This window comes from Aulostomus chinensis, chromosome 6, assembly GCF_037954235.1.
Source record: "Aulostomus chinensis isolate RoL2024-O1b breed Wild chromosome 6, RoL_Achi_v1.0, whole genome shotgun sequence".
NCBI classification, from domain to species: domain Eukaryota; kingdom Metazoa; phylum Chordata; class Actinopteri; order Syngnathiformes; family Aulostomidae; genus Aulostomus; species Aulostomus chinensis.
Genome location: NC_141325.1, coordinates 1,166,442 through 1,172,822, shown reverse-complemented (window position 1 = coordinate 1,172,822; position 6,381 = coordinate 1,166,442).

The following is a 6,381-nucleotide window of genomic DNA, read 5'->3' as shown; positions in this document are numbered from 1 at the left end:
GTCACAGCGCCAGCTGGTGGTGACCGAACGTGAGGGGAGTGGAGTAAACATCACATGACAGTCGTTCTCACCTGATCGGCAGCTGCGTCGAACGTTAGTTCTTCTAGCGCCACCTAGTGGAGGCAGGCAATACAGCAGCAGCCGCAATACGTCCGGGTCGACCTTCGTCTCACGACAGAAGACGCACGCACGAGGGGCCGCTGACTGCCGCTTGACTCAGGACCAGAGAAGAGGAGGATGAAGTTCACCTGGGATGAGAGGTGAACTCACTGAGGGGATTTCTGTCAGTGTGTATGATAATCCACCCACCCACCCATCCACCCACCAATCCATCCACCCACCCACCCACCCATCCACCCACCAATCCATCCACCCACCCACCCACCAATCCATCCACCCACCCACCCACCCACCCACCAATCCACCCACCCACCCATCCACCCACCCATCCACCCACCAATCCATCCACCCACCCACCCACCCACCAATCCATCCACCCACCCACCCACCCATCCACCCACCAATCCACCCACCAATCCACCCACCCACCCATCCACCCACCAATCCACCCACCCACCCATCCACCAATCCATCCACCCACCCACCCACCAATCCATCCACCCACCCACCCACCAATCCATCCACCCACCCACCCACCAATCCATCCACCCACCAATCCATCCATCCACCCACCCACCCATCCACCCACCAATCCATCCACCCACCCACCCACCCACCCATCCACAAATCCATCCACCCATCCACCCACCAATCCATCCACCCACCAATCTATCCACCCACCCACCAATCCATCCACCCACCCACCCACCCACCCATCCACCAATCCATCCATCCACCCACCCACCCACCAATCCATCCACCCACCAATCCATCCACCCACCCACCAATCCACCCACCCACCCATCCACCAATCCATCCACCCACCCACCAATCCATCCACCCACCCACCCATCCACCAATCCATCCACCCACCCACCCATCCACCAATCCATCCACCCACCCACCCACCCACCCATCCACCAATCCATCCACCCACCCACCCACCCATCCATCCACCAATCCATCCACCCACCCACCCACCCATCCATCCACCAATCCATCCACCCACCCATCCATCCACCAATCCATCCACCCACCCACCCACCAATCCATCCACCCACCCACCCACCCATCCATCCACCAATCCATCCACCCACCCACCCACCCACCAATCCTTCCACCCACCCACCCATCCATCCATCCACCAATCCATCCATCCATCCACCCATCCACCAATCCATCCACCCACCCAGCCATCCATCCACCCATCCATCCATCCACCCACCCACCCATCCACCAATCCATCCACCCATCCATCCACCCACCCACCCATCCATCCACCAATCCATCCACCCACCCACCAATCCATCCACCCACCCACCCACCAATCCACCCACCCACCAATCCATCCACCCACCAATCCATCCATCCACCCACCCACCCATCCACCCACCAATCCATCCACCCACCCACCCACCAATCCATCCACCCACCCACCCACCAATCCATCCACCCACCCACCCACCAATCCATCCACCCACCAATCCATCCACCCACCCACCAATCCATCCACCCACCCACCCACCCACCCATCCACCAATCCATCCACCCACCCACCCACCAATCCATCCACCCACCAATCCATCCACCCACCCACCAATCCACCCACCCACCCATCCACCAATCCATCCACCCACCCACCAATCCATCCACCCACCCACCCACCCACCCATCCACCAATCCATCCACCCACCCATCCACCAATCCATCCACCCACCCACCCACCCATCCATCCACCAATCCATCCACCCACCCACCCACCCATCCATCCACCAATCCATCCACCCACCCACCCACCCACCAATCCACCCACCCACCCATCCACCAATCCATCCACCCACCCACCCACCAATCCATCCACCCACCCACCCACCCACCAATCCATCCACCCACCCACCCACCAATCCATCCACCCACCAATCCATCCATCCACCCACCCACCCATCCACCCACCAATCCATCCACCCACCCACCCACCCACCCATCCACAAATCCATCCACCCACCCACCCACCAATCCATCCACCCACCAATCCATCCACCCACCCACCAATCCATCCACCCACCCACCCACCCATCCACCAATCCATCCATCCACCCACCCACCCACCAATCCATCCACCCACCAATCCATCCACCCACCCACCAATCCACCCACCCACCCATCCACCAATCCATCCACCCACCCACCAATCCATCCACCCACCCACCCATCCACCAATCCATCCACCCACCCACCCATCCACCAATCCATCCACCCACCCACCCACCCACCCATCCACCAATCCATCCACCCACCCACCCACCCATCCATCCACCAATCCATCCACCCACCCACCCACCCATCCATCCACCAATCCATCCACCCACCCATCCATCCACCAATCCATCCACCCACCCACCCACCAATCCATCCACCCACCCACCCACCCATCCATCCACCAATCCATCCACCCACCCACCCACCCACCAATCCTTCCACCCACCCACCCATCCATCCATCCACCAATCCATCCATCCATCCACCCATCCACCAATCCATCCACCCACCCAGCCATCCATCCACCCATCCATCCATCCACCCACCCACCCATCCACCAATCCATCCACCCATCCATCCACCCACCCACCCATCCATCCACCAATCCATCCACCCACCCACCAATCCATCCACCCACCCACCCACCAATCCACCCACCCACCAATCCATCCACCCACCAATCCATCCATCCACCCACCCACCCACCCACCCACCAATCCATCCACCCACCCACCCACCAATCCATCCACCCACCAATCCATCCACCCACCCACCAATCCATCCACCCACCCACCCACCCACCCATCCACCAATCCATCCACCCACCCACCCACCAATCCATCCACCCACCAATCCATCCACCCACCCACCAATCCACCCACCCACCCATCCACCAATCCATCCACCCACCCACCAATCCATCCACCCACCCACCCACCCACCCATCCACCAATCCATCCACCCACCCATCCACCAATCCATCCACCCACCCACCCACCCATCCATCCACCAATCCATCCACCCACCCACCCACCCATCCATCCACCAATCCATCCACCCACCCACCCACCCACCCACCAATCCATCCACCCACCCACCCACCCATCCATCCACCAATCCATCCACCCACCCACCCACCCACCAATCCATCCACCCACCCACCCATCCATCCATCCACCAATCCATCCATCCATCCACCCATCCACCAATCCATCCACCCACCCACCCATCCATCCACCCATCCATCCATCCACCCACCCACCCATCCACCAATCCATCCACCCATCCATCCACCCACCCACCCATCCATCCACCAATCCATCCACCCACCCACCCATCCATCCACCAATCCATCCACCCACCCATCCATCCACCCATCCATCCACCAATCCATCCACCCACCCATCCATCCACCAATCCATCCACCAATCCATCCACCAATCCACCCATTCATCCATCCATCCCTCCATGTTCTCCCTCTTCTCCTGTTCAGGGTGGTGGGGGTGGAGCCTATCCCAGCAGCCTTCCCCCTGGACAGGTCACCAGTCCATGGCAGGGCCAGCACATAGAGACAGACAACCATTGGCTCTCCCAGCCACGCCTACGGTCAATTTAGAGTCTGGATTAACCTGGTCCCTCTTGATGTCTTTGGACTGTGGAGGAAGCTGGAGTACCAGAGAGAACCCAGCAGGAACAGGGAGAACATGGAGACTCACCCAGAAAGACCCCGTGCTGCAGCCGGGGCTCCACCCACAACCTTCTTGATGGGGGCCACAGGGAGGACCACTGCTCCACCGGGCCGGCCCCCGTATGACAACAATTATGTAATTTATTTTAAGGAAATTTACACATTTGTCTGAATTCTTCAGGGAGTTTTTAAGAAACAACCTGTAAATTCAGATTTGAACCAGTTTGTTGTTCAGAGCACATGATTTTTATTCATTCTAGCAAGTGTGTGTGTGTGTGTGTGTGTGTGTGTGTGTGTTTTCAACAGCAGAGGGCAGCAAAGTTTCAGAATAAAAGACCATCAACCTCCGATGTATCAACCTCCTAGGAGATCAACAGTGGCCTCAGCCGCCATCTTGTTGTCCTGAGTCCACCGACGGCGCCGCTCTGCCATCAGGACCCTCGTCGTGGAGGACCTGATCTGCACCAATGTGACAGTGACGTGTTTCCACAGCGGTTACACGTCTATGTTGTTGTCACGTAGCAACCACGACGCTACACAAACACTTCTGGTCACACAAGCATGTAACATGGACATGTCAGAAGCATGTAGGCCGACTACACGCGTGTGTCTAACAGGAACAAAGAAGGAAGACCCTCATTGGTCCAGACTCATGTTTTCTTCAAGTTTTATTCACTGACTCCTCCTGGTTCACATCACATCCTCAAGTACTGCTACTGTCATTATGCAGTACTTTTACTGCTTTGCTATGTGTTGTGTTATAATTGTGTTTGGATGCAACACAACATGTGAATTCTTTTACTCCAAAAGCATCAACAGACCTTTGTGAAATAAATAAAAGGTTGTGAAAGAAAAAAAGTACAGACACCCACAAACATATATGTGTGTACTCTCTGTGTCTGTACTCATATTCATAATATATATACATAATATAATAATGTACACATACCTTATAGAATTACATACATGCACACACATACAGACATGCATAAAATCATGCATATACCCAAACATGTTTACATACTCACACATGCATACATACATATATTTATATATACATGCAAACATACATACATATGTACATACATGCATACATTCTTACATACATATATACATACATACACATACATGCATACTTACATAAATACATGCATACTTACATACATACATACAGTACATGCGTAATTACATATGTGCATACTAACGTACGTAAGATAAGACAACCCTTTATTTGTCCCACAGTGGGGAAATTGGCACATTCTTACATTTATACATACATACATACATGCATCCTAACATACAAAAACACATACTTACATACAAGCAAACTTGCATACATACATAGATATACTCTTATAGACATACATACATACATACACACTTACATACATAAACATACATACTTACCTTCCTACATACATAGTTACACACATACATACTTACATACATACTTATTGACACATACATACTTACACACATACATACATGCATATTTACATACACACATACTTACATATATACATACATACATCGCATATACATAATACTTACATACATGCATAGACACATACATACTTACATACACACATACATACATACATGTATACTTACATACACACATACATAGATACACACATACAGCCACACATACATACATACATACATACACACACGTAAATACTTACATACATATTCACATACATACATACATACTTACATACACTCATACATGCATCATACACATACTTGCATACACACATACAAACATCTATGCATACATACACACATACAAACATCCGTGCGTACTTACATACATGTATACCCCTGTGTATACATGTATGTATGTGTACACATACATACATGTATACATACATGTCTTTTTACCGGAACTGCGTTCCGGTAAAATATTCACGGCCATAACAGAGTTCCGTTAACAAAAGCTGTCAAAATCCCACATTAAATAAAGAAAACGACGTCTGAAGGCGGTTTCACTCTGAACGCGGCGCGCTGTGCGAGGTGGGGCGCAGGCACGCGCAGCGCTACGGAATTGCCGGGCTTGGTTCGCGCTCATGTGACGTCACAGCGCGCCCACATTGGCAATGAATGGACTTCCCCCGCGCAGCCTGCGCCTTGCGCGTTCAGTGTGAAACCGCCTTGACACGGAGTCGCGCCCATGAGCGCATCTCCGCATGCGAGGCGTTTCTGGTTGGCTGACAGACGGACACCTGGGTCACGTTACCAGCATCGTTAGTTTTGATTGGTTAAAACCACACTGTTCTGCTTTCACGGAACGAAGAAAAGAGAAAGAAAACAAAACAGAGGGCAAAATCAAAGAACTCGGCTGCTGGCGACCTGCTTTGGCAGAGTTGAAGAAGCAGGAGAAAAAGTTCGCAAATGAGACCCACGGAAGATTGAGACTCAGAGCCACTCAGTGATGAGAGCGAGTCCAGGGAGGGACTGTCTCTGAGGAGTCTGCCAGTGAGGACCTACAGGAAGATGTGTCAGGATCATCAGAAGCAAGCACAGGTCATAAA